The sequence below is a fragment of the Schistocerca serialis genome, chromosome 4, assembly GCF_023864345.2.
Source record: "Schistocerca serialis cubense isolate TAMUIC-IGC-003099 chromosome 4, iqSchSeri2.2, whole genome shotgun sequence".
NCBI lineage: Eukaryota > Metazoa > Arthropoda > Insecta > Orthoptera > Acrididae > Schistocerca > Schistocerca serialis.
This window is the reverse complement of record NC_064641.1, coordinates 540,553,084-540,580,251: the sequence shown is the minus strand read 5'-3', so window position 1 is coordinate 540,580,251 and position 27,168 is coordinate 540,553,084. Positions and strand designations below refer to the sequence as shown.

Sequence of the window (27,168 nt, the reverse complement as noted above, 5' to 3'; positions counted from 1 at the left end):
ATCAGTTTCTGCAGAGGCTGCCTGAAGACTGAGATAATAATCAGGTGTAGCACATTGCGCATAAGCGGGCGAAGAAATCGGCAGCTGTTCGTGTACACTATTGCCGACAAATCAATGGAAACGGTACCTGTCGTACAATAACTAGGTGTAACTGTAGAGAGTAACCTGAAGTGGAATGACCACATACACACGAATAGTAGAGAAAGTAGATGTCTGATTGAGACTCGGCGTCACAGTATTCATCACGGCTCTCCCTCATGATCTCACTAGAGTCTATCTCTATTAGTGGGAGGCCCACGACAGAATTCACATATGAAAGGGGTTGAAAGCTACTGGGAATTTTCGACTTAGATTACATTACTTCCGCAACTGGAAGAACAAATGTAGTAATATGTAGGCTTTCAACTTGTCTTATTCCCAGCTATTTCCATTTGAAACTAATTTTTGTCCACTAATTACAAGGGCACTGATACAAGACCCAAATACTTCCTAAAGAAAAGTCACTTTACATGAATAATCTCGAAGTTATCCATTGCTGGGTGGCTGGTATTCAGGTACAACTGATTGAGGCGGTTTGCAAAAACGTTTATTAACAACCAGTTCTGTATAAAAACCACATAATAACACGAAGCATAAGTAGGGCTAGAGCAGTGCCAATGGCACTAGGGATTGTTATAGTTAAAATGTAATTTTTCCGGTGCCAATCCTCAACGTGCACGGTAACGTGATATTCACACTAATTCCTCCTTTCTCTTGGGCAACAAATTTATTCAAAGATTGTAGTAAGTAAGCACGAATAAGGAAGAATGACAGCAACCAATTGCCTTTGGAGCACAGTTACAGAGGAAAGTCATGTAGATACAGCAGAAACGATTTGAAACTCATGTTCAAGTAGCATTACAACTGTGACGATAGTTCAAAAGAAGAAGTGATGATATGACAATGAGAGCTATTGAATAGTAATCCACTACCAGTGAAACATACATGATAGATTTGAAGGGACTATCGTATAGTCGTAGCAGACTAGTGTTAATACTCGAAGGTTTACACAGAGAGTATACTCTCGCTATTTCCGAGAGTACTGATTGTATGCAACAGTAACGCAGTCACAATTCGTGGAAACGGCAGTTTAATTAACTCGGCTACCATGAAGCCCGTCCGACAGTAAGACAAGTTTGTTCGAATCATTAAGTCTGAACACAACTAATTCTTTGCTTTGAGGCACCATAGAAAATTGGCCAACCTAAGGGGGGACGCATTTTCCGGTCTTTACTAACAATCGGTATTTGGAATCTGAGATGCTTGTGGGTCAAGGTTTAATTTTCTGTGGTATTGACTGACGTGGAATACAGTACATTGCAAAATGACATCACATTTTTATCTGAAAATCGCGGCTACCAGTTTCTCTCTGAGGTCAGGAGACGTGCATAGACTGACGGAAGGAATGGTTTTTGAACAGGTTTGGATTAAGTGATTTCCCGTTCTAAGCACAGCTTCACAGTTGATATTCGTACACTGCTGGCTCGCACCATATTGGAAACAAGAGTCCCTGGAAGATGCAAATCTGAACGGTGACAATGGTTGCTTCTTTGTGAGTCTGGTCTGATTTCTATTAGGTGGATATTTGGTAATGTATAAAAACTTTCGAAACGTGCATCAGAAGCAACAACGAAGGCACTCAATATTTTTCCATGGGTAAGTGCACAGAGTGGTAGCTGGAAGCGTAGTTTGATCAAACAGGTACATACAATTAGGGGTCTAATGACAAGTGTGTGTAGTGAAACAAGTGCAACGATGTTTTACTTCCAAGGAAACTTGCGGAGGTAAACCAGCATTCGATAATAAGGTCGCAACATTACTGCTAAACTTGAAGGAAGTGACTTTAGTCATTATGAAGGTCCACTGAACGAGTCTTCATTGTGAAGATCTGTTGGATGTCTTTCCTATCTGATTAGAAGTCCGGAGGCGTTCAATGCTTTATCAAGGTGGCCGTCTTGAGAGAAGGACCCTTAACTGACAGTGAGCAGTGACATAGCTAATATTCACCTCGAGGTCGTCAAGAACTTGGGTGTAAAGTTAGCAACGCGGTTTATAGCAGTAGCTGCATACCAGATAGGTATGTTCGGAAAAGGTTCACCCTCGCAACAGGGTTTGGAATAAGGAATCTAGTCGACGCAGTAGGAAAGGAGACGCGATGTCTAACTGATCTTGGCTGGGAAAAACGAGATGGTGAATCGGTATTTCTGGAAGAGATTAGCCGAAACTACCTTCTATCGACAAAGAGGAGAAATAAAGAGTAGCATGAGTATCTCAACAGGACAGTAAGAATAAGATAGGGGCGAGCAGGAAAACAATTAAAAGCCGGCGACGGCCGCCCACCGATATTAATTTATAACGGAGATGGACGGAATGGATGACTGTGGTTGTGACTCTTTGTAGCGGAAGGAACTGAGCTAGACAGAATATGTCGGAATTAGTCGCCTTCTGTAGGGGCATAATACTACATATCCGACTACCCATTCGCTAAACAGGTAATACAAAACTCATCGGAGACTTTCCCTAGCTTTTCATTGCGAACTCCTATCAGATATGCCCTTTATTATTAAGGTCAAAGAAGGTATTGTAACCCAAACTGAATAACGGTAGAAGACTGATCCATGGTGGTCTCACATACTGTCACGACGTCATACTGCGTAGGTGAAAAAATGGTCAAATGTGTGTGAAATCTTATGGGACTTAACTGCGAAGGTCATCAGTCCCTAAGCTTACACACTACTTAACCTAAATTATCCTAAGGACAAACACACACACCCATGCCCGAGGGAGGACTCGAACGTCCACCGGATCAGCCGCACAGTCCATGACTGCAGCGCCCTAGATCGCTCGGCCAATCCCGCGCGGTTGCGTAGTTGAAATTACAATTAAATCAATACCATTAGCTGCTGACGGGCGTTGATATAGATCAATGGGGACAGTTGAAAATGTGTGCCCCGACCGGGGCTCGAACCCGGGATCTCCTGCTTACATGGCAGACGCTCTATCCATCTGAGCCACCGAGGGTTCAAATGGTTCAAATGGCTCTGAGCACTATGGGACTCAACTGCTGAGGTCATTAGTCCCCTAGAACTTAGAACTAGTTAAACCTAACTAACCTAAGGACATCACAAACATCCATGCCCGAGGCAGGATTCGAACCTGCGACCGTAGCGGTCTTGCGGTTCCAGACTGCAGCGCCTTTAACCGCACGGCCACTTCGGCCGGCGAGCCACCGAGGGCACAGAGGATAGTGTGACTGCAGGGATTTAGCGCCGGCACGCTCCCTGTGAGACCCACATTCTCAACTTATAGTCCACATACTAGGTTCGTAGTGCCCCTGCCATTATACCCATTACTCGCGGCAGACAATCCACCGAGTCCCGTAAGAGTTCAGGCAAATCGTGTGCATCCGCACTGAAGAAGGTCATCAGCCGGTTAGCCTCAAACGATACGAACATGGCATCTGTTCTTTCGGACATGTCCGAAAGAACAGATGACATCTTCATACTGCGTAGGTACTATCAGACTGAACGGGTCAAGCGTAGTCATATGTCACTCAAAATAATTTTGCCAATCCCTCAGAATTACATTAATGAACCTTCTGCTCGTCCAATGGAAATGGAAATGTGTCTGCTGTATAGCGCTAGCGTTGTTGGAAGCGGTTGTTAGGGGTGCTAGCTTTTTACAACAAGATACTCGATTCAGTAGAAAATATTAAGTGAACATATCTCACAGTCTAGGACGAGCTTTACACAACCAGTAGAGCCTCCTAGAAATTAAGGAATATCACTCCGTTACAGTATAAAATAGTACAATGTAAAAGAACTCCTAGAACAGGTAAAGAGAGCGCTGCGTGTCCAGTTCAGAGAAGACACTAATTTAAGTGCGGAATGGTCTGAGTTCTTGTGCTGACTTTGTAACGTAACAAACTCTCTGTGTAAAAAATACAGGGGCTGCAGGCAGCTGGACACTCGCGCTATTCAGGGTTAAGCAGGACTGACAGCATCCGGCACGATGTTGCTAAACTTGCCCATGGAATGTAAATACCTAAAATGTTCAGAAAGGGGGCGGGCGAGGGGCTACACAGCAATGCACCAGTATCCAAAAAGATATATAAGTATCCTGAGAGAAAGGGTTACACGCTACATACAAACTAATATAATATCAAATACATAACATAATAATCATCACACTTTACTAAGCTACTGCCAGCATCACATAAGCTTTGGAAGAAGTTCTAGCAGGGACAACTCTTTGCTGGCTTACTTACGAGTATGCCAGTGCATCTTTAAAAGAGATTCAAGCGTAGATAGTAAGTTCACTGACTCCGAGAAACTGTATGCTCATCAATATCGAAGACAGAATATTTCGGCAGTGGGCAGTCAGTATTACAATTAATCGTCCTTGCTGAAGTAGGAGCTGGCAGTTCGAGCCAACAGAATATTAATGGTCGTGGGGTTTCACTTAAACCAAGTAGGAGGACTGTCGTTCCAGGTAACTAATACGTTCCTTGTTGTACGTTCTAGTCCTCTTTTCGACGGAAAATCGTTAAAATGTGTGTACGTAACATCGGTTAATTTTCCACCATTATTTATGGAGGCTATAACACGTAAATACAGGTCAGACACTGGGAGCAATATGTGTTGAAAAAGATTTTAATTTATTTAGTGACCATAGTGGGCGGGAAGTGGAGAGCCGCTCCAGTGATTAGCAATGACGATACCTAACAAATGTACTTTCATGCAAGCCACCTCTCAGTACACGTGCATCTCGAGTAGTCAGTTAGAGAATGTATACAGATTGAGGATCTTGGGTGCAGTAGGATGCAATGCTGTAATAATGCAATCACCCAAAAGCAAAAATTTGTGAGGCAGACTGTAGTAACTTTTTTCCTCGCCGCAGCTGCAGTGGGGCAGTAAGGGGAGTATCGGTGTACGGCAGTGCACATGGCTGACAAGGGAACCGTCCAGTTCGACATTTCGAAACCTGCCCTGAATTTTTCTTCTTGTTTTGCCCAGGAAGAATACACCGAAGGAAAATTTGAAACTTGTAGCTTCAAAGATACACTTCAAGTACTAAAAAAAAGTTGACATTTGACAAATTCATAGCTCGCCAGACGGCTAAAGAAATGTATATCATTGCCGTAGTTGTAGCAGACAGCGCATACGCAACACGGCGGGTGCATATCCTTGGTTTACGGCTCATCGGTAAGCAAATAACACTGCGCAGTGTGATCGTAATTTTGGAAACCGATATTCACTTTCAGTTGACAGTTTCTGACACATAGCTGTTAACAGTTACTATGCAATCTAACTTGCTACTCATTTAATATCTACAATAGTTAGCGGTTGCTTTGCGGTATCACTAAGAGTTAATAATAAGTTGACACTAAATTAGTTTTCTTTGCAGATTCTTTGAATATCTTTGCCAGTAGCGTCTGGCTTTGCGCACTTTCCAGAGGTTCACAGTAATGTGGAATCCAATTACTGTTTTCAGGTTTGTTAAAAGATGAAATACAATAAAGTATGCAATCAAAATCATCATCATCATCAAGACCGACATATTTATTATTTAATAGAACATTCATGGACATTCATTTAAATGATACCGACATTTCATTAGAAATTGTGGAAATATTGGTGGAAACAGGGAATAACTAGGTGAATTATGGTTAGAAGAATGAATTTTGTGATAATTTAAGTCCAGAACATAAACAGATTAGCGTCCAAGCCCAAAGAAAGCTTGTGCAGCAATAGGGGGAGAAAAAATAAGCTTTTAAATTTTTGTAACACGAAATAGGGAGGAAACGCTTATACATAAGCACTCTGCAAAGCCAGTTTCGTTTCGTGAGATCTGAACATGAACTGTATGAATGAAAAGAAAAGGAAATACAAAAATGTTGGGGAAAATTCAGGAAGACAGAAGTAAAAAGTCAATGAGGATAGAAATGTGCAGGGAAGCTAAGGTAAAATGGCTACATGAGAAATGGGAAGAAATCTAAAAAGAAATGATTGTCGGAGGGACTGACTCAGCATATAGAAAAGTCAATACAACATTCGATGAAGTTAAACGCAAGGGCCGTAACATTAACAGAGCACTGTTAAATGCGGGAGCAGAGAGCGGATAAATGGAAAGAGTTGATAGAGAACCTCTATGAGGGGGAAGTCTTATCTGACGACGTGATAGAAAGAGGAACAAGAGTCGATATGGAAGAGATAGGGGATCTACTATTAGAATTTAGAAGAGCTTTGGGAGACTTAAAATCAGATAAGGCAGAAAGGATAAATAGCATTCTATAGCAATTTCTCAAATCATTGGAAGAACTATGAGACCGGCAATATTCAAGTAGTCTTTCGGCAAAAGATCTTCCACACAATTCTCAAGATCTGAAGACCTGGTCAGTGAGAGAATTATCGCATAATCAGCTCAACAACTATGCATCCAACTTGCTAACAAGAATAATATACACAAGAATGAAAAAGAAAACTAAAGAGCTGTTAGGGAACGTGAAGGTACGAGGGAGGAAGTTCTGACTTTGCGGTTGATAATGAAAGCAAAACGAAGAAAAATCGAGACACCTTCATAGGATTTGTCGACCTGGAAAAAGCATTCGAAATTATGAGATAAATAGGAGTAAGGTAAAGGCAAAGACAAGTAATATTCAATATGAGCAAGTATCAAGAGAGTACAATAAGAGTAGAAGACCAAGAGCGAAGTGCTCGGACTAAAAAAGGTGTAAGACAGGATGTAAACTTTCGCCCTCACTGTACAGTCTATACGTCCAAGAAGATATGACGGAAATATGGTTCAAGAATCGGATTAAAATTCAACGTGAAAGGACATTAGTGTTAAGATTTGCTGATGACTTTGCTGTCCTCTGCGAAAGTGAAGAAGAATTGCAGAATATGTTGAATGGTATGAACAATCTAATGAGTACGGAGTATGGATTGAGATTAAATTGAAGAATGACGAAAGTAACGAGAAATAGCAGAAATGGGAACAGTGAGAAACTTAACAACAGGATTAGTGATCACATAGTAGATGAAGTTAAGAAATTCTGCTATCCAGGCAGCTAAATGAAGCATGAGGACAGAGCAAGGAGGACATAAAAAACTGACTAGCACTGGCAAAAAGGGCGTTCCTGGTCAAGAGAAGTCTACTAGTATGAAACATAGGTTTCAATCTGATGAGGAAAATGTACGTTTGAAACACAGCATTTTATGGTGGTGAGACATGTGCAGTGGGAAAAATCAGAAGAGAACAGAAGCATTTGATACATGGTGCGACAGATGAATGTTGAAAATTAGTTGAAATGATAACGTGAGGAATGAAGAGCGTCTACGAAAATTCACCGAGGTAAGGAACATATGAAAATCACCGAGAAGAATAAAGGACGGGTTGATAGGACATATGTGAAGACATCAAGGAATAACGTCCATGATACTAGAGGGAGCTGTAGAGGGCAAAATCTGCAGAGAAGGACAGAAAAAAATGGAGGGCATAGGTTTTTTAGATGAAGAGGAGAGGAATTTATGTCAGGCCGCATGAAACCAGTCAGAAACTGACGAGTCAGAAAAAAGAAAAAAATTTTCAACACTGTTAGTTTTCGTTAGGTATATATAAAACGAAACAGTTAAAAACGAGATGCTATTTTCTACAGTGCTAAAGACAACTTCAAAAGCAATTTATATAACGACAGCGATACCTGAATTCTTTCCAAATATGAACTGTCGTGGCAAAAGCTGACCGGCGTGTGCACAGACGGTGCCCCGTCAGTGCTTGGATCTTGTTCAGGATTCTAGCAGATGGTCAGAGAAAAGAATTCCAGTGTTATTTCAGGTTACTGTGTTATGCACCGCCAAGCCTTGACAGCTAAGACACTTCCAACCGAACTCAACGACGTCATAAAATTATGCATCAAAATTTTGAATCATGTCAAAAAGACTGAAGTTTTGGGAACAGAACACAAAAAATTTCTACTTCATACCGAAGTACATTGGCTCTCAAAAGGAAATATGTTAGCCAGATTATGTGAACTTCATGAAGCGATTCAGTTTTCGGAAATTCAATTTCTTTTTCAGTATTTGCTACAAATGAGCGCTGCATCTCTGTTATAAGCGCCGGTCATTTCTGTGTTAACTAAAGCCCGAATTTCCATGCAAATGCGTGTATCGACGAGTTACAGCCAGGTGCAGACCTGATTGCAGGAAATTACAACTACAACGAAGAGACTGTTAATATAATTTGGATTTCACCTGGAACTAATACTGTGTTTCAGCCTATCTATGCAGAAATTTTTCTACAGTGTGAGGCATTTTCATAAAACTGTCATCAATACAATTTCCGACAACTCTTTGTCATTTCAAATTCATCAGTGAATCGGTATTGCTAAACATCAGACATTTGTGCATTGTCACTTTGCATCACCAAGTTTTGCGAATTTCATCATATATGCCTGGTACGCCGCATAGTATGCAACGGCCACGACTATTTCTTCATCCAAATTTGTCTAAATAAATGTTGTTATTACTGTGAAGCACCCGAATGCATTAATTTTTATTCTGTCAGGCGTTCCTGGTGCAAGGAAGGCGCTTGTCTCCGTAATCCAAGAGACACCTTGTATTTTTGTGATGATTACAGTTTCGTTGTTAGTAAAATAGACGTAATTATTATAACACCGGTGCTATAGGAATCGTTATAAAATATTTCATGTCTTCCAATGATGGATGTCGTCTGTAATGTAACCTCAAAAATTGTCTTGATTTGTTTCCCTATACCGGTCACTTGTGAAACAATTATGTCTGCAAGATTAGACGTCGATATAAACTGTGAGCTATTCCAGCAATTAATGATTGGTGTGGTTTAAATGCTTAAAATTCGCCTAGGAGCACTTCGTCCTATGCGTCTGTTAGTCGCTGATTCGCGCGCTCGGTGGGAAGGGCTGTAGAGATTGCTGTTGTAAGCGGTTCTTCATACGGCAAATATGACTAACTTTACCACTTTTTAAAACGCTTACTGTGCACCTTAACGGCTGAAATTTTGACTGCATTTTTTACGGTTTATTCTTCCCATATGAAAGGTTTCAGGGTATTTTTGATATGCCAGATTGCACCATAACTTTCTGAGCGGGTCTCGGCGGCTGGCACCGGGGATTGCAAGAACAATACGGAGTCCAAGTGGCGTTGTCTTCCGTCCGGAGAAAAATCTATAGTGCCTAAGTTCGCAACACCAAACCACAAATGGAAGGAAAGTATTATAGCGGTATTTTTGTATCATCCACACAAGATGGTTCAGTTCTACCGTAAATGAAATCTCATGTACCTGCGAAACATGTGTCTAAGAGAGTGCGTTAAGAAGGAGTACAATTCAAACATTTGTTGGCAGTGTGTGTGTGAAACTAGAAGACAGCAGAAAAGAAACAGGCTCCAAGCAAGGAAGCACTACTGAGGGGTGCAATACTGACCGTGTAGTCGTTTACAGGTGCATTCTGGGACCTAGAAGAAACTATCCTTTTGGCATACAGCGGGTCCCATACGCAGAACCTATACTTAAAGCTGGCTTGTTAATACTTGTTCCACACTAGGCGTTCCCATTGCAGAGGAGTCAGGGAGAGTCACCAGAAACTATGCAGATGTTCGGTGTAAGTTTGCTTCATTATATAAAAGTCCTACCAGCTGGCATTCTAATAAACATGCCATCGTAGCAAGGATGTCTTGATGGTTTCCGTGTTTGTGTTTATACGGGGTCTGTATCTTCACATTACAATGACACTATTCACATAATTATAGCGGTGGTAAATGTTATCAAATTCATTAGTGTTTTGTGAGTCCGGACTGATGTCGGCTGTTTGCCGCAGATGAAAATTTTGTGCCGGACTAGGAATGTAACCGGATTTCCCCTTATGAGCCGTCGCCTTAACAACTTCGACTATCTTAGCACGCCTCCAACACTGACCCAAACTTACGAATGTTACACAAAGTCGCACGTTAGTCCCCAACCCTTGCACTTGTAAATTTAGAGATTCCTGTAAGGGACGGACAATTATTTTATCTTCATTTTCGACTATTGAGGTACGGATACATCACTGATGGTTCTCATGTCTGTGTTTATATAGTCTGTATCTTCATATTACAACGTTCTTCAGACATGCATATATATTTGTCTCACTCTGTACAGAGTACCATGAAATGTCTAAGCATCATAATTGTGGACAATGTGATATATGGAAGTTTGGATGAGTCTTGTTGGTATGTTCGGATAACCGATATGGTTAAGGTAACCACTTGTGTCAAGCGCGAAATCGGGGTTCGAGGCCTGGAGTTAGAAAAAATTTTCTCTCTCACAATCATGTGATGCCAATCTGGGTTCGCAAAATGCAAATCAATTTCGTAATAGCAAAGACAGCTAGGGACTTTGGGTTACGTCTTCAGTGCCCGCTTGTGGGGGTGAGGCTAGAGGGGGATTTCAGCGTTGTGGACTGAGGTGCATAAGCATAGTGAGAGGGGAGGGGGAGGAGCGGAATTGAAGAGATGCAGGCCCAGCAGTGATGAGAAGGTGTGGAGAGAAGGATCTCCACCTGGTGGCCGAGTGCAGTAAGGCAGAGAGAGCAGGGGAATCTTAATGGAATCCCTGGCTGCAGCACGTGACGCACTGCACGCATGTGGCTGTAAGCTTGACAGCTGAAAGTTATGCTGTGCCATTTGACGCATATACTCAAAGTACTTCTTTCTGATGGCATTATCTACCATGAACAATACTATAGTTTACCATTTTTGTTGCGGTGGTTCGTAGAAAGGTCGTGAAGAATCGAGGAACAGTATCAGTCGCTCATTCAGCTCACAAGCAGTAGTTTTTAGCCATATTAATGGCATAAAAGTGAGTGCCTAGACGTATAGGTATACTTGGGTTCTGCATATAAGACTGGTGTGAGCGTACAAGCTGTGGCGGGAGTTTAGAACAGCTGTTTCCCGCAGCAGAGCAAGTGGCTGGAGGTTGCTGCGGAGCCGTGGGAAGCGGCTAGCGTTGCGCGGCCTTGGTGAAACCCGAGCGGACGCTCGGTAGGCCATGTTTGGCGCTTGGAGAAATTTGTGTGCTAGAGAAAAATTGATAAAAACAAAACTGCAGCGACACGGAGGTGCGATTTGGCACTCAAGGACAGAGAAACATGTAAAGCTAAATTATGTAGACGAGCCGCAAAAATATACAATGGTTTAAAAGTTATTGTTGCCTTAAAAATTGTGAATTTGTGGAAGTTCAAAAGCTAATATCTTAGCAATGCTTTGGCCAATTAATACAAACAAAGAGTTTACGGATGCGTCCAGTAGAGCTGCATGGAGCAATCATAGCCGATTTAGCATAGTGTCTAACATTTTTGAATGAGAGGTAAGAATATGGGAATCGACAGAGAGAAACTGGTTTTTGCAATAAATAAATTTTAAGAGACGAAACTAGCGGCAGCATTCAAAAGTTTAAAGAGGTAGATGAGTAATTAAGTATGTATTTTTATTTGTTTATTTATGTTTATTATCATAAATCCGGGAAAAGCAAAATAACACCACAAGAACATTATTCTTGGAAAAAAGGTGGCAGATACAAAAAATTGGACTTTAAATTTTTATTTCCCGGAAAATTTCCGTATTTTTCAACATACCAAATATGTTTTAGTGTTTAGTTTTAGAATATTCGTAATTTTTGGCAAACATTGTTTTGATTTATGCAGTCGTTTCGAGGATGCATGGGAGGGCCATCTTTGATGACACTCGGTTCTGAGCAACGCTAAGAGCCGGACGTACCGCGCATCTAGGGGTAGTAGTGGGTTGGTAGCCACGTTCGAGGACAAGTATGTATGTAACGAGGTTCGAAAGAGTGGAGCGCAATATAGTGGTTTAGGACAGCAGACAAGAGTGTATGGTATGAATTGTGAACAGACTGTCGAGTGCCGTGATCGCCACATATGAATTTTACAGTTAAGTGTTGCAGCATCAGTCGTTAAAGGCCGCCCTTGTGTAAAAGCCCCTCAGACTGCATTTTGAGTATTTAGTGAATATATCGAAGGAAACTTGTTGGAATTATAAATCAACGCGAGTGACTCAGTATTTTAAATTTCACCGTAATACCTGCCTGCATTGTTTTGTTATATTTTATTTCAGCTTAGAAACTGAGTTTACGTCTGGTGTGAGCTGGCAACCTACGACGAAAAACGTAGCCAAACATAGAGGCCAGCTCATTTCTGGGCCACTCAGTTAAGCTGAGTGTAGCATATATATATATATATATATATATATTCGTGCCATAGTACATGGGGGCTCGAGCCAAGCTATTCAAACCTCATTGTGTAGTGACAAACGTGTGTTTCCTGAAGAGGGGCAGCAGCCTTTTCAGTAGTTGCAGGGGCAACAGTCTGGATTATTGACTGACCTGCCTTGCAACATTAACCAAAACGGCCTTGCTGTTCTGGTACTGCGAACGGCTGAAAGCAAGAGGAAACTACGGCTGTAATTTTTCCCGATGGCATACAGCTTTACTGTATGGATAAATGATGAAGGCGTCCTCTTGGGTAAATTATTCCGTAGGTAAAATGGTCCCCCATTCAGATCTCCGGGCGGGGACTACTCAAGAGGACGTCGTTATCAGGAAAAAGAAAACTGGCGTACTACGGATCGGAGAGTGGAATGTCAGATCCCTTAACCTAGAAGGTAGATTAGAAAATTTAAAAAGGGAAATGGATAGGTTATAAGATATAGTGGGAATTAGTGAAGTTCGGTGGTAGGAGGAACAAGACTTTTGGTCAGGTGAATACAGGGTTATAAACACAAAATCAAATAGGGGTAATGCAGGAGTAGGTTTAATAATGAATAAAAAATAGGAGTGCGGGTAAGCTACTACAAACAGTATAGTGAATGCATTATTGTGGCCAAGATAGACACGAAGCCCTCGTCTACTACAATAGTACTAGTGTATATGCCAACTAGCTCTGCAGATGATGAAGAAATTGAAGAAATGTATGACGAGATAAAAGACATTATTCAGGTAGTGAAGGAAGACGAACATTTAATAGTCATGGGTGACTGGAATTCGAGAGTAGGAAAAGGGAGAGAAGGAAACATAGGTGAATATGGATTGGGGCTAAGAAATGAAAGAGGAGGCCGCCTGGCAGAGTTTTGCACGGAGCATAACTTAATCATAGCTAACACTTGGTTCAAGAATCATGAAAGAAGATTGTATACGTGGAATGAGGAGATACTAGAAGGAATCAGATAGATTATATAAAGGTAAGACAGAGATTTAGGAACCAGGTTTTAAATTGTAAAACATTTCCATGGGCAGATGTGGACTCTGACCACAATCTATTGGTTATGAAGTGTAGATTAAAAGTAAAGAAACTCCAAAAAGGTGGGAATTTAAGGAGATGGGACCTGGATAAACTGAAAGAACCAGTGGTTGTACAGAGTTTCAGGGAGAGCATAAGGGAACAATTGACAGGGAAGTAGAAGAAGAATGGGTAGCTCTGAGGGGGGAAGTAGTGAAGGCAGTAGAGGATCAAGTTGGTAAAAAGACGAGGGCTAGTAGAAATCCTTGGGTAACAGAAGAAATATTGAACTTAATTGATGAAAGGAGAAAATCTAAAAATGCAGTAAATGAAGCAGGCAAAAAGGAATACAGACGTCTCAAAAATGAGATCGACAGGAAGTGCAAAATGGATAAGCAGGGATGGCTAGAGGACAAATGTAAGGATGTAGAGGTTTATCTCACTAGTGGTAAGATAGATACTGCCTACAGAAAAATTAAAGAGACCTTTGGAGAAGAGAGAACCACTTGTAGGAATATCAAGAGCTCAGATGGAAACCCAGTTCTAAGCAAAGAAGGGAAAGCAGAAAGGTGGAAGGAGTATATAGAGGGTCTATACAAGGGAGATGTACTTGAAGACAATATTATGCAAATGGAAGAGGATTTACATGAAGATGAAATGGAAGATATAATACTGCGTCAAGAGTTTAACAGAGCACTGAAAGACCTGAGTCGAAACAAGGCCCCGGGAGTAGACAACATTCCATTAGAACTACTGATGGCCTTGGGAGAGCCAGTCCTCACAAAACTCTACCATCTGGTGAGCAAGATGTATGAGGCAGGCGAAATACCCTCAGACTTCAAGAAGAATATAATAATTCCAATCCCAAAGAAAGCAGGTGTTGACAGATGTGAAAATTACCGAACTATCAGTTTAATAAGTCACAGCTGCAAAATACTAACGCGAATTCTTTACAGGCGAATGGAAAAACTGGTAGAAGCCGACCTCGGGGAAGATCAGTTTGGATTTCGTAGAAATATTGCAACTCGTGAGGCAATACTGACCTTACGACTTATCTTAGATGAAAGATTAAGGAAAAGCAAACCTACGTTTCTAACATTTGTAGACTTAGAGAAAGCTTTTGACAATGTTGACTGGAATACTCTCTTTCAAATTCTAAAGATGGAAGGAGTAAAATACAGGGAGCGAAAGGCTATTTATAATTTGTACAGAAACCAGATGGCAGTTATAAGAGTCGAGGGGCATGAAAGGGAAGCAGCGGCTGGGAAGGGGGTGAGACAGGGTTGTAGCCTCTCTCCGATGTTATTCAATCTGTATATTGAGCAAGCAGTAAAGGAAACAAAAGAAAAATTCGGAGTAGGTATTAAAATCCATGGAGAAGAAATAAAAACTTTGAGGTTCGCCGATGACATTGTAATTCTGTCAGAGATAGCAAAGGACTTGGAAGACCAGTTGAACGGAATGGACAGTGTCTTGAAAGGAGGATATAAGATGAACATCAACAAAAGCAAAACGAGGATAATGGAATGTAGTCGCATTAAGTAGGGCAATGCTGAGGGAATTAGATTAGGAAATGAGACAAAGTAGTAAAGGAGTTTTGCTATTTGAGGAGCAAAATAACTGATGACGATCGTAGTAGAGAGGGTATAAAATGTAGACTGGAAATGGCAAGGAAAGCGTTTTTGAAGAAGAGTAATTTGTTATCATCGAGTATAGATTGAAGTGCCTGGAAGTCGTTTCTGAAAGTATTTGTATGGAGTGTAGCCACGTATGGAAGTGAAACATGGACGATAAACAGTTTGGACAAGAAGAGAATAGAAGCTTTCGAAATGTGGTGCTACAGAAGAATGCTGAAAATTAGATGGGTAAATCACGTAACTAATGATGAAGTATTAAATAGAATTGGGGAGAAAAGGAGTATGTAGCACAACTTGACATAAAGAAGGGACCGGTTGGTAGGACATGTTCTGAGGCATCAAGGGATGACAAATTTAGCGTTTGAGGGCAGCGTGGAGGGTAAAACTCGTGGAGGGAGACCAAGAGATGAATACACTAAGCAGATTCAGAAGGATGTAGGCTGCAATAGGTACTGGGAGATGAAGAAACGTGCTTAGGATAGAGCAGCATGGAGAGCTGCATCAAACCAGTCTCAGGACTGAAGACCACAACAACAACAATACACATACAGGGCTTCGTACCAGTGCTCTTCTAAGGACCCAGCAGGAGGCGCCCAAAATCCGTGGTATAGCAGTTAGTATAATGTATCACCTTATCTAGGTCACTGTTTCACTGTTTACACCATTAGCGAGGAAATCGGTTGTTATTACCGATACTTCATGTGACACAGCTACTCCAGGTCTGAAATTCAATTGCTTATCACTTAGAGAATTGTTCAGAATACGTATCACTTGCGTAAACTCATCAAACAATTGGCTCTCATAGGGCAATATAACAGTTCTCATGCGAAAAGACAAAGCTTTAAGGCTACAAATAGTTTCATAGTAAACTGCAGGTAGGGCCCATATTCACTTCCTCTGCTTCTACAGATATCGCACATCACCTGAAAAAGGTTAGAAATAAAAATACATACAATATTATTTAGTTTGCGCGCCGCAAGACTGCAAGGTAAAGCATTTGACCGAGTCACATGGCGTCAGTCTCGATAGGAGAAAAGTGGTTTACTGTTTCAGAGGGCCATGGGTCTTGCAGTACAACAACAGAAATATAACAAATAGCGATGCTTCACCAAAGCATCAGAACCACATGAATACATGCTTTTGTTAATCGAGACACAAGTCACACGAATGTAGCTCATAAGAGTGTCTATAATGGAGAGCACATCTAGGCCCTACGTGAGGCAGTGGCATCTTCCTCTTCTTTGGTGCAGTCCTAACAGCAGCAGCTTGTCTTTGGGTTCCTCTGTCACAGCGGCAGTATGGTGTGTCACAGCATTTCCCTGATAACGTGTGTGTGAAATCTTATGGGACTTAACTGCTAAGGCCATCAGTCCCTAAGCTTACACACTGCTTAACCTAAATTATCCTAATAACAAACACAAACACCCATGCCCAAGGGAGGACTCTAACCTCCACCGGGACCACCCGTACAGTCCATGACTGCAGCGCCTTGGACCGCTCGGCTAATCCCGCGCGGCCCTGATAACGTCATAGTTACCTGTCATACATCGGTCAATTAGTTGTATCAGCGCGTAGGAGGTAGGGACCTTCAAAACGGGATTAAATTTCTTGGTATTTTCCTTTTTGACTGCAGCGGTGCACAGTAATGCGCAGTCGCGTACCTGGTACGAAGCCAACACTGCTCCTTTAGTCTGTTTGGCTGTAGCATGGGTTCCCAAACTTTTGTTTGTAGCGCCACTCTACTGCTCTCTACTTTGATCCGCCCTTCACCATAATGACGCTGTATTACCTACAGCAAACACCTGAAAATGCGGTCGATTAGCTCATTGTCCTGGGTGGGGGGAGGTGGGGGTGGGGGGTAGAGAAACTTGTAATGATTCGTTGAGGAGAGGGGGGTGTTGAAAGGTGAAATTCGTATGCAACTACCATCATAACAGTGGTATGTGCGCCTTGTAACGATCAACCACTACAGTGTAAATACCGCACAAAAGTACCATGGATTCGTGAATACTCATTACTAAAGCCTCAGTTACCTTTTAATATCATAACTTAAGCATGCGTGCTTTCATGAACTGCCACAAGACCTAAATATCCCCATCAAGCAAAAAACCATGGAATTACGCCCAATAAAAATTCAGTTTCAGTGTTATATTGATATTTACTTCATATTTGGCACATGCTTTTTTCCAAAACGTTAGCCGGTGCAGGACTTTGCGGTAAGCCACTAACCAAAACTGCGCGCACAACAACGATATCAGTTCTTAAAAATCGTTTCCTCAGTTCATTTTGGGACAAGATCTCACCTTGCACTACTGGTAAGTGCGACGAGTACACTTCATAGTTTACACAAATTTATACTGATGTTCACGCTTTCATTGGAGCGGTAGAGTATTTATGACAGTACGAACATTTGAAGTTAGTGTTTTATGCAAGGGCGTGCAGGAAAGATCTATTATCGTTTCGGGAAGGGGTGACGTGTGAGGGGAATGTTTATCTGTCTCCGATTCGGAGCTGCCAATGGACGAGGTCAATAAACATAGATTAGATATAGCACATTATACACATAGACACTCATCTTAAAAGGCGTTATCACATGTATCAAGCAAAATGAAACTCTTGTAAAGGTGCTGCAGCATTAAGCAATTAACAGAGAAAAACGACATTTCGAAAATGTGTTGAGCATTTTAGGTGGCGTCAGATAATTACATATACACTCCTGGAAATTGAAATAAGAACACCGTGAATTCATTGTCCCAGGAAGGGGAAACATTATTGACACATTCCTGGGGTCAGATACATCACATGATCACACTGACAGAACCACAGGCACATAGACACAGGCAACAGAGCATGCACAATGTCGGCTCTAGTACAGTGTATATCCACCTTTCGCAGCAATGCAGGCTGCTATTCTCCCATGGAGACGATCGTAGAGATGCTGGATGTAGTCCTGTGGAACGGCTTGCCATGGCATTTCCACCTGGCGCCTCAGTTGGACCAGCGTTCGTACTGGACGTGCAGACCGCGTGAGACGACGCTTCATCCAGTCCCAAACATGCTCAATGGGGGACAGATCCGGAGATCTTGCTGGCCAGGGTAGTTGACTTACAGCTTCTAGAGCACGTTGGGTGGCACGGGATACATGCGGACGTGCATTGTCCTGTTGGAACAGCAAGTTCCCTTGCCGGTCTAGGAATGGTAGAACGATGGGTTCGATGACGGTTTGCATGTACCGTGCACTATTCAGTGTCCCCTCGACGATCACCAGTGGTGTACGGCCAGTGTAGGAGATCGCTCCCCACACCATGATGCCGGGTGTTGGCCCTGTGTGCCTCGGTCGTATGCAGTCCTGATTGTGGCGCTCAACTACACGGCGCCAAACACGCATACGACCATCATTGGCACCAAGGCAGAAGCGACTTTCATCGCTGAAGACGACACGTCTCCATTCGTCCCTCTATTCACGCCTGTCGCGACACCACTGGAGGCGGGCTGCACGATGTTGGGGCGTGAGCGGAAGACGGCCTAACGGTGTGCGGGACCGTAGCCCAGCTTCATGGAGACGGTTGCGAATGGTCCTTGCCGATACCCCAGGAGCAACAGTGTCCCTAATTTGCTGGGAAGTGGCGGTGTGGTCCCCTACGGCACTGCGTAGGATCCTACGGTCTTAGCGTGCATCCGTGCGTCGCTGCGGTCCGGTCCCAGGTCGACGGGCACGTGCACCTTCCGCCGACCACTGGCGACAACATCGATGTACTGTGGAGACCTCACGCCCCACGTGTTGAGCAATTCGGCGGTACGTCCACCCGGCCTCCCGCATGCCCACTATACGCCCTCGCTCAAAGTCCGTCAACTGCACATACGGTTGACGTCCACGCTGTCGCGGCATGCTACCAGTGTTAAAGACTGCGATGGAGCTCCGTATGCCACGGCAAACTGGCTGACACTGACGGCGGCGGTGCACAAATGCTGCGCAGCTAGCGCCATTCGACGGCCAACACCGCGGTTCCTGGTGTGTCCGCTGTGCCGTGCGTGTGATCATTGCTTGTACAGCCCTCTCGCAGTGTCCGGAGCAAGTATGGTGGGTCTGACACACCGGTGTGAATATGTTCTTTTTTCCATTTCCAGGAGTGTAATTACAATTGTTACCACTAGTAATTATTCGTTCATTTCGTTATTATTCAACGCCAAACAATACGACACTGTACTACCTCCTTTGCATCTTTAGAATGCCACAACGGTAAGATTTTGAAGATGAAAGTTATTGCAACATCTCCATTGAAACGAGAATTCTTATTTGTAATCATTATAAATTTCAAAATACAAGATAATTCTTCGACGTGTGCTTTTATTCCCTAACATGGTCGATACACGCATTTGCATGGAAATTCGGGCTTTATTTAACACAGAGATGACCGGCGCTTATAACAGAGATTAAGCGCTCATTTGTAGAAATACTGAAAAAGAAACTGAATTTCCGAAAACTGAATCGCTTCATGAATTTCAAATAATCTAGCTAACATATTTCCTTTTGAGAGCTAACGTACTTCCGTATGAAGGAGAAATTTATTGTGTTCTGTTCCCAAATCTTCAGTCTTCTTGACATGATTCAAAATTTTGATGCATAATTTTAAGACGTCGTTGAGTTCGGCTGGAAGTGTCTTAGCTGTCAAGGCTTGGCGGTGCATAACACAGAAAACTGATATAACTTTGGAATTCTTTTCTATGACCATCTGCAAGAATCCTGAAACGAGATCCAAGCACTGACGGGGCACCGTCTGTGCACACGCCGTTCAGCCTTTGCCACGACAGTTCATATTTGGAAAGAATTCAGATATCGCTGTCACTATATGAATTGCTTTTGAAGTTGTCTTTAGCTCTGTAGAAAATAGTATCTCGTTTTTAACTGTTTCGTTTTGTACATATCTAACGAAAACTAACAAATGGCTCTGAGCACTATGCGACTTAACTTCTGAGGTCATCAGTCGCCTAGAACTTAGAACTAATTAAACCTAACTAACCTAAGGACATCACACACACCCATGCCCGAGGCAGGATTCGAACCTGCGACCGTAGCGGTCGCTCGACTCCAGACTGTAGCGCCTAGAACAGCACGGCCACTCCGGCCGGCGAAACTAACAGTGTTGACAATAATTTGCAACATCTGTACTCTCGTCTAACTGTACTGCCAAAAGTTCTCATTCCTTCACGGCCTGCAGTACCAGATTTCCTATGTATTCACCATATCATTAATCCCATGTTTCACAGTATCATCAGAAGCAGAATATGTGAAGGTGCTTTCAGCAAATAGGACTAGACTAATATCAGTTTTCTTAATCTTTGCGATGAGTAGCAATAACTCATAGGAATCTAGGATCACACTATCCTACTTCATTCCTTTCAAACTCACACATTTTACACAAAACAATTCCAAAAGGTTCAAATGGCTCTGAGCACTATGGGACTCAACATCTGAGGTCATCAGTCCCCTGGAACTTAGAACTAGTTAAACCTAACTAACCTAAGGACATCACACAACCATGCCCGAGGCAGGATTCGAACCTGCGACCATAGGAGTCGTGCGGTTCCGGCCTGAAGCACCTAGAACCGCTCGGCCACCGCGGCCAGCAACAATTCCAACGTCTTGTGTTTTGAAGTGCTATCTTTAGTCCACAAACATCATTCGAGACAAGGTCTCATGGTATTATTGCTCAATATTTCACATCAAATTACACATTGCGGCAGGTCGACACCATTGTTTTGTGCAACAACAAAACTATATTGAAAGTACTCATCACTATATTGTCGCTTCTTCGACAAACCCATGACGAAATAAGGAAAAAAAAATAACTTTACAAGTCGACAGTTTACTTTCACATCAAAACTGGCCATGACTGAACTTGTCTGATCGATAGTGAGTGAAGAAGTCAGTCCAACTAAGACTCGAGCGTCAATGCTGCTTAGAAACAAAGCCGCTACTTGCGAAAATTGCTGTATCGTTGAAATTGAGAAATCCTATACAGAAGGCAGCTGGCACGAAGTGCTCTGAATTGGGTCGACATGCTACGATTGGCCAAGTTTTCGTACGTGTACTGTAATCATATGCTACGAATTCCAGCGGTGGGATTGGCTATGGTCACTTACTGCACTTACATTGAGGGTGCTGATCTAAGACGAAAATGAATCTTAGAGCATACATGAAGGACTGGGTGTTCCACAAATAGTTTGTTTCAAGTACTAACATATTTTTCTGATTAAGTAGCTACTTTTTTAATAATATAAAACGTTAGCACCGCTCGCTCCGGCGCTCTTCCTGTCATAGGTCCCTTGCACCCTACAGGTTGGAAACCAATCGCTGTAGCCTTGATGTTAGTACATCGTACTTGATGACAGATTGTTTCAGCCTGTGTACCAAAAAACCCAATGATAATTTGTCTGTTTCAAAGGGGGTCCCATAAGACAGCCATAAACTGCCTCGTTGGAGTTATGATCAGTGGAGTCATGAATTCTGCTATTGTAAGCTGATTGGACCAATGGGATATATCTGTCGCAGTCACAATATGCTTTATTCACATAATAATGTAACACTCAACTGATGATATTATGAACTCACTCAACATAGCCGTTAGCCTTACAATGGAAGGTGACAGTTCTCTACTTTTAAATTCTAAGCAGTCGCCAAATTTGCACAAATAATGAAGACATAAATATTGTTTTCTGAGCGGTTAAGATATCATCATGGCTGCCAAGGTGGATGGGGAGATTAGTGTTAAACGTCCCGTCGATAACAAGGTAATTAGAGATGAATCACAAGCTCAGATTAGGGAAGAATGGAGAAAGAAAGTGCTGTGCCCTTTTAAAGCAACCACCCCAGCATTTGGCATAAGCTATTTAGGGAAATCACAGAATCAGGATGGCTGGATGCGAGTTGGAACCGTCATCCTCCTGAATGCTAGTCCAGTGTGCTAACCACCGCCCGACCCACTCAGCAGGACTGCCAGATGTGAATACTATGTTGTTTACAAATGCCTTAGCCACAGTTTCTGCCGTCGTATGGACAATTTGTACTAGTATTAAGTATCAGGAAAAATGATTAATTATTGACAAAAGATACTTACTTTCCAGCTGAGTTTGTGAAAATGGTCCCATTACGTCAAGTGCTACATTTCCAAACGGTTTTGAACGGAAGTAAGGAAGGAAGATTGGAGTTTAATGTTCCATCAACATCGAGGTCATTAGAGACAGAGCACAGCCTTGGGTTGTGTCAAGGATGGGGAAGGAAATCGGCTATGCCCTTTCATAGGAATCTTTCCAGAATTTGTCTGGAGTGATTTAGGGGAATCATGGGAAACAGAAATGGTACTGAAGCTTCCAGTAAGGTCTGCAAAGATGTTTGCAACCGCATCATCTGTGACTTTTTTTCTGGGCACGTATGTATTTTCTTATCGATCTCATGAAGCCAGCCTTTCCGCCAATAGCAGATAGCAATGTGGCCATTCTGAAACTAATTTTCCACTATGAATATCTTCTATACTATCATGGCAATGAGCAATGATTCGGATCTTGAGTAAATTTGGAATTGCTGATTGTTTTCATAGACGGGGTTCTGAAGTACAATGTACTGTACTGTGATACAAAATTAGTCATTGTGGCAGACTGTTGGTATGCAGAGTCTTCTCCCTTGCCATCAATTCTGTTATTAGCACTTTATCTGCTTGCAGTACTCAAATCTTTGTACTGCGTGCGTCTACATTCTAACGCAGTTTCCGATGTTTATAACGGACTTCATATTCATATTCCACTGATCTAAATGATGGAACCATTTCAACCACCATAGGCAGACAGATTTAGTTCCTTAATGTATCATACATACAAATTTCGTTACAGGAAAGTTTCACTCTAGGCCATGTTCACATGTATGACATTGGTGTGGAGTTGTCACATTTGAAAAGCTTGTTTTGTGTGAAGTAGAGACGCACCTATTCCTTCAAAGACGTAAGTTGAATGTTACAAATATAGTCTTGTACATACCAAACAGCTTACAAGCACCGCTTACACAACACCTTACTGTCACCTAGGTTACTATCCCATTCGTATTTATTTAACAGGGTACGGTATACTTCTATGCACTTATACATAAATATATTGTGATCTTCCAAACTTACATTTTTGGCTATGAGTTTAGAAAGTTGTTGCAGGGTCCCAACAAGAACTCTGCTATTACTCTCATCGGCGTTTTTCATCTGAGAGCGTGTCTTTCGAGCCAAAAAAGCCCTGACAATTATTGACAGTTAACAATAATGAATAAAAGTGAAACAAGGAAATTAGGCCCCACAGGGAGAAAATTTTAAGCTGGATCCAGCTGCTAACGGGTATGTACCTTTGTCAGCAGAGAGAAAAAACACAGTGGTCTGACGATACTCAAACAAGAAGTAACATGTGAAGCCAAAAATGATGCTTGTGCATTGCAAAGGCACGGACAGCATATTCCTTGGGTAGGCAACAGCACGGAGGTGACGGTGGTGAGGTGGCAATAACTCTGGCGTCAATGTCTGGATCGTCATGGGGAGGTCAGGAACAGGTGACAGTAGCAGCATCACCTAATGAGCAGCGCCCAGCCAGCAGCGGTGACATTGCCGTGCCTAGCAGGAAGACGGCACAGGCCGGAGGTGGCCCACGCACACATACAGGCGCCGAGCATACAACATTAGTGAGATGCGCTGAACAACGAGGACAGAATCCACACTTTTCCACACCGGCTAACACAAGACAAAGATGGCCACAGGCGACAACAAGAGTTGTGCATGGCACCTGGCTATGCTACCACGGGATAATGGGGCAACTAGCTGGAAAACGATCACTATTCTGTATCAAATGGTGACAGCGTGTCCCATGTACGTGACACCAGATTGTACAGGATATGAAGAGTGGGTATTGTTGTGGGCCCCCGGATCAGAATTGTCAACTGAAATGATACAACAATAAATTCCAAATAGAAACTGTCCGGTTTATTCATGAAAACGGGCCCAAATTTGAGGTACCTAGGAAAGCAACCAATTCTTTGTGAAGGTAGCCAACCATAGTCCCAACCATGGAACAGAAGAGGGGAAGAGGAACGTGATAGCTCGGCATGCGCCAAGACATGGAAGGGAATGAAGTGACTGTGGTATGTCCCATCCGGAGCACTACACTATCCTCTCTTGCACTCCCATTGGCCAGTGTTGGTGAACAAAGTCCATTCAACGCATCCCTATTTAACCAATTCTTGCTATGAAAACAGCAGCAGGTCAGCAGCCTTGGGTGGGCTGTGAGCGGTCTGCACAGCGTTCCACTTTATAGGAAAGGGTTAGCAATACTCAATAACAATTGTTCAAATTTGGTACCCGTACTTTACTTCCAATCCTGTGTCCCCTTCTGGTTCTTCTACATATTGTATTTTTCGTACATATTGGATATTCGTTCCCTATAGCATACTCCTATTTTATTCAAAATTACGAACGTCTTGCACCATTTTACATCGTCGAGCGCTTTTTCCAGGTCGACAATCCTATGAACGTGTCTTGATTTTTCTTCAGTTCTTTACCATGTGCAATGTCGGGACTGCCTCTCTGGTGCCTTTACCTTTCGTATAGGTAAAATGATCGTCATCTAACAGACACGACATTAGCTTTTTCATACTTCTCTACAATATTCTTGTCGGCAACTTTGGTGCATGAGCTGCGGAGTTGATATTCCGGAAGACCTCGTACTTTCCTACTTTTGTTATCTTCGGAATTGGCTATTTGATGTATTTACGTAAATCTGATGGTACGCCTCCTGCTTAAACAGTCGCTTCCCTCAGTGACTTGAGGAATTCCAATGTGATATTACCTGTACCTTCTCCCTTATCTTCCATGGCTCTTTTAAATTCTGACTCTGATACTAGATACCCTGTTGGTTCCATGGCACTCCAATTTCGACTTCTTTCATGTCATGACACAGTCCTCTCCATCATATAGGCGTCTTTGAGCCTATCGCTCTCTCTTCTGCGTTTAACAGTGGAATTACCCCTTGCACTCTTACTGTTACCACCCTTGCTTTTTGTTAAACCAAAGGTTGTTTTGACTTTTCTATGCACTGTTTTACTCCTTCCGAAGATCACTTCTTTTTCTATTTTCTCATTTTACCTGCAGCAATTTTGCCTTGGTTTCCCTTAACATTCTGTTTATTTCATTCCGCAATGATTTATATCTTTGTAATGCTGTCTTTCCCTGAACGTAGTTGTACTTCCTTCTTTCGTCGATAAATTGAAATTTTTCTACTCTTTCGTACGGTTTCTTCGCATTTTCCGGCCTTGTAACTATGTCTGTCTACACAACAACTGTGACGGCTCTTTTTAGAGACGACCACTCCCCTTCAAATGAGCCACCCACTGTGTTGATCCTTATAGCAGTACCCACATCTCTAGCGAACTTCAGATGCAACACATTCCTCAGTGCTCTCAGTATCCTACTTCCTTCCACGATAGCTCTCCCAGTCATTTGTCTTAATCTTCAGCCTACTCTTCATCAGTCTAAATTGTGGTATTAGCCTATATCTTCTCCTGGTAGGCCTTTTATTAATATTTGATTTAGGAATCTCTGACCATGGTGGGTAGCATAGGGTATACATTAATAGGGTCACAGTTTAACATAGCTTTGGAAGACTTGAGAGCAAATAAGGTAGAAGAGATTGCTAACATTTCTTGGGAATTTCTAAAAGCACTGGTGGAAGTCGCAACTAAACCTTCAATCAGTTGCTACTGACGGTCTATTGGACTTATGATATACAGATCAACACAGTCCTAAGTTACCTAGACAAGTAAACTTGAGAACTCAGTTTAACATCTCATGCTTCTGTGTTGCTGAATACAATAATATTCAGAAGTACGTAAAAGACATTTGATGGTCGATTAGATGACCACACGTCCGGGTTTAGGAAAGATAAGGGCACTAGACAGTCAGTTCTGAAGTTTCGACTGAAAATGGAAACAAGAGTTAACATAAACGTAGACACCTTAATCTAAATTGTTTGCCTGCAAAAGGCCATCAGCGATGTAAAATGGTACAAAATGTACCAAATTCTGAGCAAAATAGGAATAAGCTGTAGGTAAGACGGATAGTACAGAAACTCTACAAGAACAGAGACGAAACAGTAAGTATAGAAGATCAATCATCAAGTGCTCGGGTTAAAGACGAGGACGCATTCGTTCGCCTCTAATATCATATATGTTTTCCTACAAAGCACTGACGCATATAAAGGGGAAGTTATGTACTGGGATTAAAATTCAGGGTCAAAGGATATCAATGATAAGATTCGCTGGTCACACTGCTTTCCTCAGTGGAAAGTCAGAAAAATTACCGGATCTATTCAATGCAATAAAGAGTCTATCACACATAAATTATCGATTGAGAGTAAACCGAAGAAAGTCGAAAGTATTCAGAAGTAGCAGAAATGAAACTAACGATAAAATTAACATAAAAATTGGTAGCCTCTAATTAAATGAAATTGAGGAATTCTTCAACCTTGGAAGCAAAACATGATGGAAAAGGCTTTCCTACCTTTCAAACATATGCCTTAATTTGGGGATATGTACTTATGTGCTTGGACACAGCAATGTACGCTAGTGAACCATGTATCTTGAAAAATCCAGAAGAGATGAGGGGCCGGCCGTTATGGCCGAGCGGTTATAAGTGCTTGAGTCTGGAACCGCACGACCGCTACGGTCGCAGGTTCGAATCCTGCTTCGGGCATGGATGTGTGTGATGTCCTTCGGTTAGTTAGGCTTAAGTAGTTCTAAGTTCTGGGGGACTGATGACCTCAGATGTTAAGTCCCATAGTGCTCAGAGCCATTTGAACCAAGAGATGAGAATCGAATCGTTGACTTGTGGTGCTGTAGAAGGATGTTCAAAACTTGGTGGAGAGTAAAGATTGGCAAGAAATGAAGGTGTGGAAAACACTGACATGAAATAGGAGACGCTAACAGGACGCATGTTAAGACATCATTGAATACCTAGAAAGTACTAGAGGGAGAGGATAAAAACTGTATTCGAAAGCAAAGATTGGAATACATCCAATAAATAATGAGGATGCAGTTTGCGAGTGCTACTCTGAGATGAGGAGTTTAGCGCAAGACAGGAATTCTTGCCGGGCCACATCATACCGAGC

At 42.3% G+C, this 27,168-nt stretch overlaps 1 non-coding gene across 1 annotated transcript; it reads right to left on the bottom strand.

Moving 5' to 3' along the window:
• Window positions 1-2,986: 2,986 nt before the first annotated feature.
• Trnat-ugu (transfer RNA threonine (anticodon UGU)) lies at window positions 2,987-3,060 on the bottom strand. The gene has a single exon. It is a non-coding gene; the product is annotated as a tRNA-Thr (tRNA).
• Window positions 3,061-27,168: the final 24,108 nt, after the last annotated feature.